Raw genomic sequence first — 15,228 nt, 5'->3', positions numbered from 1 at the left:
AAAACTGATGCAGCGCGGAATGCAAAATCCCTCCCTTCGTCACAGATCATAGATCACACACAATACTACATTCGCTGGTGGGGCCCATAACACCAACATACACCCATCTAATAACCTGTTTCAAAGAGGTGATTGTTCCACTCGCTGTAATGGAAGAGAGTACTCACATAACCCTATTCATAAAGATCTAAGCTTCACCTTTAGTACTCCCTTGTATAGGCCATGGATCTACTAGCTGCAGGTTGAAGTGATAGCAAAATCTATAACATCATTTACATAAATACATTTTCTCAAATAATAACGACCAAACACAGTTCTTGAATATTAAATTTGATCTAAATAATTGAAATTCGATTCTCTGGGTTTTAATCAAGCAAAATAGATCGTCATAGTTACCTATTCTGGCTAAAAGTCGCCCTCTAAGTCAAAATCTTGGTCATCAGTTCATACTGTCAGAGTCTTTGGAAACAGCTGTCCTGCAGTGTCACCGTCCTCTCTGTCAGCATAATGTCAGGAAATCGCAAATCTTCTGAAGGGTCTCGACCGAACTCACAACCTCTCTAGTCTACCGTTTTTATAGTAAATTTTCATTCCAAAGTGTAACAATTGATATTTTGAACAAATTTGATTGGTCCGTTGGGGAAAGTTTGACTTCTTTCCCATACATATAATGTGTCTTTAGATATAGTTCCAATCCACGCAATAGTATATTTTCATTGTTTCTTTCAGAGCAGCTGGCCGAAAGCCTGGGTATAGCCTTGGTTGTCACAGTTGAGTCGGGGTCGTGTAAAGGCCGCAGCAGCTGATCGCGACGCATGCTCACTTCACCCAGAGATGCTCATAATGGAGTTGTTCTCGTCTAACAGGGACGTCGGCCATTTTGTGGCCACCAAATGGTCAACTTAAGCAAAGAAACACAAAAATGTAATTAATACATAGAAATGACTAATAATCTGTTATCCCCTTACTAATACCCATATGTGTATGTATTTATCTAGCAGAAGCAACACTTAATGCAGGTTATATTCTTATTAATAAAGCACAAATCACGGATACATCACGAAAGCAACATATAATCATGCAATTTCTGAATATCTATTATTAATATGCATACAAACTTAGTTTACGTCATTAATTAGGCCATGCCACTGCAATTCCCACGTGTATTTCTAATATAAGTAATGTTGATCAATTCACACAGCAAACCATTAGTATAATTACTATTAATTAATTAATCTTATTAATCTAAACATACAAAATGGAGAGGGTATACGATTTTTAAAGAAAACCCCACTCCAGCAATATCTCCATCAATAGGGATTTCTCAGAGTTATAGGATCTTAGGGTTAACTAATGATGAGAAGCAATACACCTGTGTACATCCACAACAATAAAATGACCTGGGGGCGTGGCTTCAGCACGAGGCAGAATGGCTGCCTCTTGAGGGAGCTCCGCAAGCCAGATACACCATTCAATTAATACCACCCTTCATAGACGCCTGTGCGGCTAAAGAAACACATGGGACAGTGATTAAGAACCTTGGAAAAAGAAGAAGGGAAGTTTGCATCCCTGGAGCTGATGCGGAATAGCCTGCATAGACGTTCGTGCGCTGCCTCGATCGGAAAGAAAATGGCGCCTGCCCGTGTCTCGGCTGCCGAGGAGCGCATCAGCGGGGAAAGGAGGGCTGCGTGCGAGTCCTCGTAGACCTGAATGCTGCAAGAAGAGCTGTCCACACAAAACGGAATGTGTGCTGTGGACGGTGGACGCTCGATACACATCGGCCGAGCCTAGCGCGGCAGAAAAGGGGGCCGGACCAGCAGGAGCCTTGTGAGCCTGAGGCCGCTGCGGCGCTGCGTGATACACCGGGCGGAGAGTGGCGGTCGGACCCTTCCAGCGTGGAGCCTGGTGTGACTGGAGATTGAAAGGAGGCTCAGTGAGTGTGGTTTGAGTCGCGGGCTGGGCCTGGGGTTGCTCGGGCGGTGCGGCCACTTCTGGATACCCCGGTATTGCTACATGGCGGTGTCTTGTGGGGTCCAGGCTGTCCGACTCTTCAGGGCGCAGGGGTGCGGCGCTCCCACGGCCGAGATTGGGTGGCTACCCGGGCTTGACGCTCTGCGGCGCGGGTGGTCTGATCGGGGCGTCCCGGTGCAGAAGCTGGCATTGTGCTTACAGGCTGGCAGGCGCAGGGCGTTGCGGGGGCTCCTGAGCTGCTGGGGGAGAGCCTGCGGTGACACCTTATATGTGCAAGTAGATCCCGGTGTGCCCTATAAGCCTCCTGGGGGGTTGAACACTCGTCGATGGGCACATCGTATGGTGAAGGTGCGCATCACAACACATGCCAGCAGTGGTGCCTCACGTCAGGGAATACCGAACTACTACGAGGTGTGTTTGGTTATGACTGGGTGTCAATTATAGACTGTCCAGAGTGGTGGTGCTACTTGGGACTTGCCTGGTCGTGAATAGAGTGGCGGGGACTGCAGCCTACATGTATATGCACCTCTGACCACGCTGACTCCTCTGGATTGTGGCGGAGCTTGCCCGGGGGATCTCCAAAGTTCTCTGATTGCCGGGGGGCGCTGTGAGATTGCTGAGTGGGTGTGGAGCTAGCCCACTTCATGTCGAAAGGAATCACTGGGGCTATGCACGATCAGAGTGGTGAGGCTGGATATCGTACAGTACCCTGTTTATATCACTACCACTATGGGAAAGTCTGACCCCAAACAGTGCAAGCTGCAATTCGAGAATAAGCACAACACACGCGCCAGCAAAGCCATGGGTGATCAGGCGGGGTCACAGGGTGCCTCGGGATGGCGGAAGACACGGAGGACGACACCAGAACTATCCTGTTGGAATTACGAGCTGGCATGAAGTCAATTGATAGTAAAATAGATGCACTGGCGACTGGGCTGGATGTTGTAAGGAAGAAGGTGGATAAACATGAGCACAGACTAGACGTCCTGGAAAATTTGTTATCAGACACGCAGGACTTGCAGGTGGAATCTCGGACTCAAATTTTACAAATGGAGAAGGTACTGAAGATTATAAGGGCAAAGAATGAGGATTTGGAAGCGCACTCTAGGGGCAACAACCTTCGCATTATTGGCCTGCCGGAATCCACCGCCATTTCCAAAATGGAGACCTTCATCGATGGGCTGTTGCGTGAACTGTTTGGTTCGGTGCTGTCCACAGTAATGATAGTGGAGATGGCGCACCGCTCACTGGGCCCCAGACCTCAGCCGGGTGCGCAACCTCGCCCGATAATTGCGCGCCTCCTGAACTATGCTGATAGGGACTCTATCCTGAGAGAGGCTAGGGCTAGGGCCCCTGTTACCTACAAGGGAGACACTTTATCCTTTTTCTCCGATTACACTCCAGTGGTGCAGGCAGTGAGAAGGGAGTTTGTGCCAGCGAAAAAATTACTGCAGGCTGCCTCATTGCCTTACACTATGTTGTACCCGGCCAAACTGAAAATAATGCACAATGGACAGGTGTACTTCTTCACAGACTCAAAGTCGGCCCTAAAATTCTCAAAACACATCTGTAAATCCAAGTCTCGACAGGGTGGAATGGAGAGCACAGCAACGTCATCCACTAGGGAGGAAACTGACTGATTTTGGTGATATTGTATACAATTTGCTGGTCATGGGCGGGTTTTTTGATAAGAGTCACGAACAAATGCTGATTTGATCTCATCTGTTGTACCTGTGGTGGACAGTTGTTGTTTCCCTAAATATGTGTTATACGATCTCATGAGATTTTGTTAAATTGTACCTGGTCAGTGTTGTGGGGGCAGGCCACATTCACTGTTTAATGCGCACAGGGGTGCTACATAGTTATAATCTGGCGACCACTCCTCAGTGTGAGTATTCGTTGCCGATCCTCTCCCCCTAGCGGGTGTTCACCAATTGTTGAGTTGTATGTAAAATGGGTTTGATGTGCGGGTGGGGGGTAGGTTTTGGTCTCGACCTAATTGGGAGGTTGAAGTGGGCCGGGGTGGGGGGTGGGAAGAGTGGAGTATGTGTTGTATTTTTTTTCATAATTGTTGCACTAAAGTCGATTGGAATGAGAGCTGGAAAACATGTTGAGATATTTAGATGTGGCATTGGCGATGCCCTTCCGCAGCCACTTGTGTCAATGATGAGGTGGATAGTTGTCAATCAGGGCTGCTATGGGTGAGAGATTTTGAATGTTGACCTGGAATGTGAGGGGCCTCAACTCACCCAAAAAAGTGAGACAGGTACTAGCCTATTTGAATCGGCATTACATACATATAGCCTTGCTGCAGGAAACACATTTGACTAAAAGTACTGTACGTGGCATTGCGGGGAGATGGGCAGGTTTCAGGCTGGCGGCTTCGTATTCATCATATGCCAGAGGTGTGATAATAATGGTTAAATGGGGAGTAGCATTTAAGCCCGCTCGTACGTATGTTGATGAGGAGGGGAGATGTGCAATGGTGCAAGGGAAACTGGGTGGTTCGTTGGAGACTATAATCAATATGTATGGACCAATTACGGATGACCTAGTGTGTTTTATGCGGATGTATGCTACATTGAGAGACTGGCCAGATGCCGTTGTGTTGTGGGGGGGGGACTTGAACACCTATTTAAATCCTGATCTGGATAAGTCTAACCCATTGTCCCATCGCACTCCCAAAGTAGCCAGATGTGTTGCCTGTGCCATGGAGGAATTTGGGTTGAGCGATTTGTGGAGAGTGAGACAACCCCTGGCGAAGGAAGGTACACATACGACACCATCGCACAACAGCTGGTCGTGACTGGCTTACTGGCTGTTGGGTGGGGAGGACATAAACTGGGAGAGGGAGGTGGCGAATTTACGGCGCACACTCTCAGATCACAATCCCGTGCAGTTAGATTTAGAGATCCTGACGGCTTTGCATCGCCCTTTCACATGGCGACTACGCTTAGAGGCACTGCTTAACCCGGTATATGAGAACACAGTGAGGGAGGCTATTGAACAATATTTTGCAATTAATAAGGGCACAGTAGAAGAGGCCTCAACGCTATGGGAAGCTTTTAAGGTCACAATCAGGGGTGTGTGCATTGGTACCACAGCAGGTATTTTGAAGGATATCAGAACGCAGCTTACTAGCACTGAAAACGCACTTCGTGAATTGGAGCGTAGTTATGCGGCGACCTCGGCGGCTGACACCTTAGCCCGTATGCATGAGTTGCTTAAAGAGTATGACGCATTGGCTAACACTGAAATCAAGTATTTATCATGCAGGCGCGCAACGTTATGGAGTGGAAGGGAGGCCGGGTGCACATTGGCGAATAAGATTAAAGATCGCATGGCGCAACCACGATAGATATGATCACAGACTCACATGGGGAGGAACATTATCACCCACTTGCCATTACAGAACAATTCCGAGACTTTTATGCTGATTTATATGCATTCAAGGGGAGTGCAACGGTTAAAGAGTTAGAGGAATACCTAGAGAATGTGGCGTGCGACTGGTTATCAGATGCACACATGGAGTTTCTATGTTTGCTTATGGATGAGCAGGATATTAAGCCAGCTATATCAGCACTTCCTAATGGAAAGGCACCCGGGCCTGATGGCCTTATGGTGGAATTTTATAAGATGTATGCAGACCTGATTGCTCCATATTTATTGGAGGTGTATGCTGAGGCACACGAGTCCGGGAAGTTACCGCCGTCATTGAGGCTGGCATTGATAGTAACGCTGATCAAAAAAGATAAGCCCCGGACAGATGTGACTCTTAGAGCCCTCTGTCACTGATTAATATAGATGCTAAAATACTAGCCAAGATTTTGGCAACTAAACTGCAACCCCTGATGTCATGTCTGGTGTAGCCTGATCAGTCGGGCTTCATACCCGATAGATCCATGTCGCATAACCTTAAGACTATATTTTCAATGCTCCATATACTCAAACCGAGTATTTCGGCTGCGGCTGTAGTACTTGACACAGCGAAAGCGTTTGATTCGATTGAATGGAATTACATGCTTTTTGTGTTGCGGCATATGGGAATCCCTCCCCTTTTTATACAGTGGATAGCGGTACTTTATGCAGAACCGTCGGCCAGGGTGCGCGTTGGAGGGCTGACTTCCGAACCGTTTAATATAGAGAGGGGCACATGCCAGGGATGCCCGCTATCCCCACTGCTATTTGCAATTACACTGGAACCACTGGCGTGTGTCATTAGGCAGAGGCATAGAGAAACAGCACTTAATTTTAACTATCACCCTGTTGCTATCTCGCTATACGCGGATAATATGGTGCTCTTTGTTCGCGAACCCTCCTGGTACCTGACACAGCTGCTCCGGGAATATGTCAGATTCGGCCGCTTATCGGGCCTCTTTGTTAATTGGGATAAATCCATTATCATTCCCCTGACGGAGTCCACTGAACAACCGGATGTGGATTTCCCGTTGATGTGGTCTGCGGACCTCGTAAAATATCTTGGAGTCTGGATCCACAGAGACCCGAGCACAGTGATACGGGAAAATTATGGGAGAGCATACACAAGGCTGGAGCGGCAGGTAGACATATGGGTTTCACTGCCACTTTCTTTGGTGGACTACATCGCACTGATTAAGATGGTGGTACTGCTGCGGTTTTTGTACTTGTTTATCAACATCCCGATGGTGTTAACAAAGGATTTTTTTAATGATCTCCAAGGGGTCTTGCTGAGGTTGGTCTGGGGTGGCAAAAATGCTCGTGTAAAATGGTCGATTCTCTCCAGTGGGCATGACAGGGGAGGGTTCGGAGCGCCAGATTTTTATGCTTACTATCTGAGCGCACAGGCCCAGTATATCTACTATTGGCTGAGGCCGCATGCATTTATACCACATGTTGCGGTGGAAGAGGGGGATTTCTATCCGGTGCCCTTGCATAGCGTGATCACACACCGGGCGCGTGGAACCCAGAGAACAGAAATAAATGTTGTGGATGCAACCATAGCCGCCTGGCAGGCGATTCGGCGTCTGGCGCACAAGTTGCCGTTATATGCACCAGCAATGTACATAGGGCACCACGCTGCATTGTCAGTGACTCACGAAGCGCAGTCAATGCGATTGCTTAATGAGGCAGGCTTTAACCGGATGCAGGATGTATATCCAGAAGGGTTGTTTATTACACCGGACGCTCTCCAATACATTAGTAACCCATCACTGTTATTCAGATTTGCGATGCACAGACTGCGATATGCGATCAGGGTACATTACACTACTTACCCTCTGGAACCTCCCACGCTCTTGTCACTACAGTTCGCTTTTACTACTCCCACTAACAAAAAACTGATTTCTAGGTTATATAGGATGATCGAGAATGAAAGTATAGGCGAACCGGATAGAAGCTGGGAAAGATGGAACGCCTGTCTCCTGAGCCGATTTCAGAGAAAGATTGGAAGCATGTATGTGAATTAACAGGCACACTTATTATGAATGGGAATTTACGTGTCATACATTTTAAATATATACATCAGGTGTATTACACGCCTGCATGGTTGCATAGCTTTGGACTGCTTGAATCTGATTGTTGTGTGCGTTGCGGACAAAGGAACGCAGATTTTTTGCATCTAGCTTGGGGATGTGGAAAGGTGTATGAGTTCTGGGAATCGGTGGTGAGAGACTTAAAGATTATGATGAAGGTGGAGCTCCAGTGCACGCCGTTTGTCTGTCTGCTATGCTGTGTGGCACACGCCAGGGGGTGAGTGGGAGATCTGTGAGATTGGCCCTGCTTATGGCTGCGCGGAGGGTGGCAATTGTGTGGGGGGGGGAACGCATTCCGAAAGTGGAACATTGGATAAAGGACTTGGTCTACTGTAAAGAAAACTTGGAAACGTACGTGGAAGAACTACCAACAATTTCAAGACCGAAAGACATTTGGGAGCCGTTGCGTCTATTTCTTTTGAATAAGGTGGCTGCTGCTGAGGAAGGAGATGCACACTAGAGATTGGGAGGGCGGTGACGGGAGGCCAGGAAGGGTATCCAAAATGTTGCTTGGGCGATGCTTCATTATTCCAACACGACTTTGTAACTAATGTTTAGGGAAGATGTGAGGAAGCTTTTTTCGTTTTTATTGTCTTCATTTTTAATTTGGAGTTATTTGTCCTTTTGGTTGGATTTGTAGGGATTTTGATGTTTTTGAATATTTATGCTTTTTTGTTATATGTAGAATGTGATCTTATGTTGGAGGGGGATGTATTGTGATGTCCTTTGTCTGCTTAATGGAACATTTATTAAAAAACAAAAAAATAAAATAAAATGACCTGGGTGGTGAGCAGACTTTCTCATTTGGAATTCTGGTCAACAGGGGCCTTTCAGACATGGTTGAGGACAATCTACCCTGTACCACTCACTGAAAGAGCCAAGAGTGGCCTGCACCTAGTAACAGCAGTGGCAGCCTGGGCCTTGTGGGAAGCACACCGTTTGCTGGGAGTGGCCACCTACTGTCATACAGTTCCTACGAATCAAGTAGGACTGTTTATACGGAAGGAAACTGTCAGAATACGTGGACTGAGTCCACACATATCATCTGAGTATGGTGTTCATTTTACTAGCTAGCTCACAGTGCACCATCGGAACCCCTACATTTACAGCATAGCAGAGGGTACCTGCAACCTCAGAACATGACAGCTCTAATTCCCAAAGCAAATAAAAGAAACAGATGGCTACCCTTTCATTGTTACGCAGGCATGCCCAGTGGGAGACACAAGAAAGATGCAAACTGAATTTTTAAACATTTATTCCAACAGTTCTAATCTTGTGTAAAATGTGGAACCTCCAATTAATAGTAGAATGAACCAAAGCATAGTGACCAGCACTATAAGAATGGTGCAAAAGATAAACAGTTCAACCAATATCAAGTCACAGTGGGATTATATCTGGGACACAATCTCACCCCTCGTCCAAGATGTCATCTTCCACACAGAAACTAGGTTGAACCCAACCTCTGCTCCAGACATCCCCTTAGCCTTTAAGGCTGCAAGATAACACACCGAGACCGCACCAAGAAGTTTGAGGGGGAATCGTCATCATCTACAGGGACACCATCAGCTGCACGATATCGCCAAATGACCCGACTCTGGTAATGGAACACCTCAACTTCCAATTCCACACAGACAGAAAAAGAACCTTCAGAGGCACCTTTACCTACTGACAACCAGAACCACACCCCAGCTTCTGCAACTCCATCCTGGACCTCCTGCTTGCAATCCACTCCAAGCACTACATCTTTGTAGTGGACTTCAAATTCCCCCTCGACTTCCCCTGCGATGGCAACACCACAAACCTCCTAGAGAGCATCAGCAACATCAGACTCAAGCAGCTTGTCCCCGACCCTACCCACATCTCAGGACACATGCTCAACCCCATATTCACCTCTTGCCACAAAGTCAATTAAACTACACCATACAGATGTCCTGATCCAGCCACTACAGCATCCACTACACCATCTCAGGACTCTGGCACTGCTTTTGCCAGACCATGCACAGAGATTGGAAAAAAGGATGGGAAGATGAGTGGAGCAACGCTCTCTGCCCCCACCCCCCAAAAATCTAGACATAAACCAGAGTAAGCAGAAAACAACTTCTTCTAGTGGCTCACTGACGGCACTGACGCCATCGCTGCCACAAAGACAGTCAAGATCAAAGGAACAACCAAAAAGATCTAAGAGCATACCGCTTTCAGAACAGCTCTCAACCAGTACCACTGTACCCTGAAAGAAATTAAGAAGAAGGCCCTAGCATGCTGCATTGAGGCCTGCACAAACCGAAGCAAGTAATTGTTCACCATCGGGAGGGAGTTCACTAATCCGCAGCCACCAAGAACGAACTAAAAAAATTCCCAGGAACTGAGCGGCAACCTTCATAACTACTTCCACAACAAAATCTTGTCCCTCTATGAAAACTTTGCAAGCGACCCCTCCTCTGCTGACAGCATCAACCAGCTCACACCCACAAACCCAAAGCACCTACTCACCCACTGGAACCTCCTCACCATGTCACACACGATGTCCATCATGAACTCTGTGCACTCAAGGGCACCCACGGACCCCTGCCCCCACCAAGTCTTCAACCTCAGAAGGAAGACAATCGGCGACGAGCTTAGGAAGGTGCTGAACACCTCATCTCTAAAGCCTCGATCCCTGAGGATTGATAACATGCCGAAGTGAGCCCCCTCCTGAAAAAAACATCTGCCGACCCAGCCAAAACAAAGAACTAGTGACCTATCTCTCTGCTCCCCTATCCAGCAAAAGTCCCTAAGAAAGCGATTAACCAGCCGCTCACCCAGACACCCCGAATACCACAACCTCCTGAACCCCTCCCAATCTGTATTTTGAGCTAACAACCTGTCCACCATATTTGATATCGTTTCGCAACACATCCTGATCAACAGACTCCACCACATTGGGATCCAGGGAGATGCCCTCAAATGGATCGCCTCATACCTCACTGATATAACCCAAAGGATCCATCTCCTACTGTTCATCTCAGAGCCCGAGATGATCATCTGTGGAGTCCTCTAAGCCAAGGATCGTGCCTCAATCCACCCTCTTCAACACCTACATGGCCCCCCTGGCTGACACCATCAGATCGCATGGACTCAACATCATCTCCTATGCCAATGGCACAGCTCACCCTCTCATTGTCTAATGACCCCTCCACCACAAAAGTCAGCTTCCATAGATGCATGAGAAACGTTGCGTACTGGATGAAGACAACTGCCTCAAACCCAACATGGAGAAGACAGAAGTTCTCATCTTTGGGAACAACACCTTGCCATGGAATGATGCATGGTAGCCCGTGGAACTCGCCCCACCCCCTACCCCAAAAGACCATACCAACAACCTCAGCATCATCCTGGATAGCTAGCTACCCATGGAGAAACGCTAGGTCTGGGCATAAAATTCTGCTCCGCTCATGGAGTTTTTCCGATTCTGCGTTCCACGAAGCAAGGAGTTTTTTCCTCGCTCGCCAATGTTAAGTTGGTGAGCACGAGCGAGGAATATCTTACTCCAGACCACCTCCAGGTAAGATTTCTCAACACAGCCAGTCATGGATGTCCACTTCCGCTCATGTTGAGAAACCATGCGTTCGTGTTGAGGAAGCTGCTGCTCGAGCAGTAGACAGACGCAGTGCCCTCGTGCACTGCGCATGGTAATGTTTGCGCTGATTTTTCAGCGCAAGACAAACACGGGGTGCTAATAATCAGTACGAACGACACAACCTAACGCACTCTGCCACTTGTGGAACTCCATGTAGATCGGCAGAGTTTTTTGATAACTTTTAGGAGTTTCGATTTGCAGAAATCTGCGAACTCCATCCAGGCCTATTCAATGCAGTCTCATCCACCAGCTTCTACACCCTCTGCATGCTCCTCAAGATCTCAAGTAGCTCCCAGTCAACAGCACTAGAAGGACTGTCATGCAGACCTTCATTACCAGCAGAGTGGACTATAGAAACACACTCTACATAGGAATCACTGCACAATCCTTAAGTGACTCCAGACAATACAAAACTCAGTGGTGAGACTCATACTCAACCTCCCCAAAGGACCTACATCACACTCCATCTCAAGGAACTACACTGGCTCCCGATTCAAGTGAAATCCCAGTTCAAGATGCTGACCCACACTTACAAGGCCTTCCACACTGAAGGACCAGCATATATCAACAAAAGCCTGACCTTCCACCAACTAACCAGACACTTTGATCCACTTCCCTTGCAGAGAGCCCACGGATCCCCCGAACCAATAGCAGAAGACTCTTCTTCTCACACCTCACAGCAAAGGCATGCAAACACCCCCCCTGTACCCTAGGACTGCACCATCACTCCAGCACTTCAAGAAAGAACTAAAGTCCAGGATGTTTGACTGATCATACCACCATGAGGCAGCCAATATCTCCAGTGCCTATTGACCCTCAGAGGTGATTTGCCGCACTCTGTTAAATGTCTGATTGATTGACTGATTGGAAGGCAAAGCCCAGGTTTCATTAACAAATCCCTCCTGTAATGCATCTTAGCTGACTATTTGAAAGTGTTTCAAATGAGATGTGAAAATAAAACATAGAAATTGGTAATGAGATAAATTCCTGGATGAACCATATGGCTGATGGAGTGTCGGATACTGTGAAGGACAATTCTTTTAAATGCTTTGCATTTGTAAGTTGTGTCTTTTTTTGCCAAGATCTTTTGTATTCATGTTTCATAATAAGGCATATATAAATCAGCAACGCCCAGGCATTTCCAAGACACATGATTTGATTTTAAAATCTGAAATGTCCAAATCAATTGCATTACCAATCTTAATTGACTTTGCCCGTGCTGGAGGAGTAGCATGTGACTTTGTATTATATCGAATGCAGATGGCACAATGTTATCTAGAGAATAAATATGAGTTTACTATTTGGTCATACCGTTATCCTTTACAGCTAAAGCCTTTCCAAATTTGCCCTGTCAATGGCCCTTAAAGTCTCATCAGTTTTCTGTATAGAAACTTTTGAAAAGTCATTGTATATGGTGTATGATCTAGCACACAACAAGAATTTTCTTAAATCCATGTTATCAGAAAGGAGAGATAAGTGTTCCTTAACTGGAGGTAAAGTTGAATGTTGTAATCACTTGTCTAGCCCTTAGACAGGCTCTAAACAAAGCCTCATTGCCCTTGACATGACAATTTATGTTCCTGAAATTGATTTCAATTCAATGTTGTCCTTCCAAAACTCATAGCCTTGTATGGGCAGTGAGAAATGAATGAATCTTAAAAGATTAATTTTGTTGGGGTCAACATATTTTCATCTTGGGGCAGTGGCAGGTTAAAACTACAAGAAACTGAGACTAAGGAGTTGACACCAGAAAAATATGCAGACTTTTATTGGTATGTTTTGAACTACCCACTGGTGGTGGTGGGTAATCTTCTCAATATGTGTAACTAAAAGCTGCACATGGAGTCCTAGTTCTGTGTAAATAATGCTGTGCATAAAGATGATAACAAACCCTTTCACCATAATGAACAGAACTGAGATACAAGTCTTCAGTTGTGAATACTGTGTAAGATTATAGTTTGGAATGCATTGATTCAACAGTTGTAACATCGCGATCATCAGATATACTACCAGGAGTGACAACATAATCCATGCTAACTTTAAATACATAAGGAACAAGTCATGTTTCAGTGGAAACAAAAATATCAAATTCCATCCAGGACATGAAATGTAAACATTCTCACAAGGGTCAGGCAATCTTCAGACTTTATGTCAACAAGAATGAGGCTTCAGTACCTCAGCTACCAGTTTAACAGCAGAGCACTCTGGGAGATAGTGTCAATTTAGGAGCAAAAAGAAAACTGTGACAAACCAATCCAAATGAATAGGAAAATAAGTGAAATGGTGATCCATATGTAGGTCCATGGTAGAATCATATAAGTCTCATTCAGTCAGAAAAGGAATGCTGTAATATGATGTAATAAGCTACTCACCTGAATCCCAGGTGGTTCAGATGGGGCAAAACTGAATCCCCAGATTCCTCCAAGGGGTCGGTTCATGTGGTCAGGATATAACACTGTTTCAACCACAGGCCCCTTGGGAAAAGTAGGTTGGGGTTGGAAAGACAAGATGCTTTGGTTCTCCCTTGTGGCGATTGCAGTGAACCTCGCAAGGGCTCGCCTCAGATCTTGTGGTGCCCCGGCTAGGGAGTACCTGTAAGGCACAAGGTTAGGAAAGTGGGTTTCTGTTGCAGTAACCCCCCTACTTTTTGCCAGACTACTGATACACTTTGACTTGATGTGCCCTGGATCCCTGCCAATCAGGTTCCCAGGGCCTGTGTTCTTTCCCCAAACCTAAACCAATTGGCATCTCTGGCCACAGGTCAGCTCCTGGTAAATGGTACCACAGGTACCCAGGGCACTGTGACCAGGGAAGACCTCTAAGGGCTGTAGCACGTATTGTACCACCCTTAGAGGCCCTGTACCTTTACACACACTGCCCTTGCAGGCTGTGTGTTTTGGTGCAAAACAAAGTCAAGAGTCAATATGGCAATCCCTGTGTGCCATGCCTACAACCCACCGCCCAGGCATAGATCAATCACCCCTCTAGCTGGGTGCCCTATACCAGTGGTGAGGGTACAGGTGCATGAGCCCTGTACCCCTACAGTGTCTAAGTCCATTCTTAGACATTGTAAGTGCAGTGCTCCCATTACGAGTATATGGTGCTGGGAGCTTGTCATTACGAACTTCACAGCACCACAATGGCTACACTGCAAACTGAGAAGTTTGGTATCAAACTTCTCAGCACATTAAACCCACACTGATGCTAGTGTGGAATTTAATGAAAAATGCATACAGAGGGCATCTTAGAGATGTCCCCTGAAACACGACCAGCCTCTGGTGGGTTCCCTGACTGGTACACCCCAGCCTGCCACCACAAGACATGTTTCTGGACCCCTAGGGTGGGAGCCTTCACTCCTTGAGCCCAGAAACAAAGCCTTTCCTGGGCGGAGGTGTTCACACCTCCCCCAGGCCAGGAAGAGCCATTGGTGGCAGGAGAGCTTCAAAGGCCTAGCAGCCTTTGTAATGTGACCCTCAGCCTCTCCTGCTAGCAGGAGTGGCCCCCCTTCCTGCCTCCCCTCCTTTACAATGGGAAGACAGGCGAGAAAAACTAGTCAGCCCAGAAGGTGTGCCCACCTCTGCCAACTCCACCCCTCAGGTGGAGAATGCGAGGTGAAGCCCTCCCTTCAGTGCCCGCTATCTTGCAGATGGCAGGACCTCCCCAATCAGGATTAGGGAATGTGCTCACTCCCCTACGTGGGTTGAGCACACCAAGGGTGTAGTCACCCTAAGGTCAGTAGACCATTGGCTACTGACCTCAAGACCCCTAAAACACCCCCTAAATACAGTATTTAGTGAGCAGCCCAGAACCAAGAAATCAGATTCCCGCAACCTAAGAAGAAAAAGGATGAAAGAAGACACCCAGCAGAGGAGACTGCAGAGAACAACTGACTTGGCCCCAGCCCTACCGGCCCGTCTGCAGTTTCCGGAGATCCTGCTCCTAAAATCATCTTGTCCTGCAGCCAGCAACCTCCAGAATCCCAGAGAGGACTGACTCCCTTCAACAAAGACTGGATCTCCTGTGAACAACAGCTCTGTACAAAAGAAACACCAAACAAAGACTCTGAGCTGGCTGAGGAAAAAGAAACTTGACGCCTGAAACCACCACTGCATCCACCGGTCCCAGCGAGGT

General features: G+C 47.0%; 1 long non-coding RNA gene across 1 annotated transcript in view; it reads right to left on the bottom strand.

The window, feature by feature from the left end:
• Nucleotides 1–379: 379 nt before the first annotated feature.
• LOC146829453 (uncharacterized) overlaps nt 380–15,228 on the bottom strand; it is a 137,600-nt gene continuing 122,751 nt past the window's right edge. The window contains exon 5 of the long non-coding RNA XR_014961987.1: nt 380–901. This is a non-coding gene — a long non-coding RNA (uncharacterized LOC146829453). The remainder of the gene's footprint in view (nt 902–15,228) is intronic.

The sequence above is a fragment of the Triturus cristatus genome, chromosome 5_2 (assembly GCF_964204655.1).
Source record: "Triturus cristatus chromosome 5_2, aTriCri1.1, whole genome shotgun sequence".
NCBI lineage: Eukaryota > Metazoa > Chordata > Amphibia > Caudata > Salamandridae > Triturus > Triturus cristatus.
Note: the sequence above shows the minus strand (reverse complement) of the source record. Positions and strands in the feature narration are given on the sequence as shown.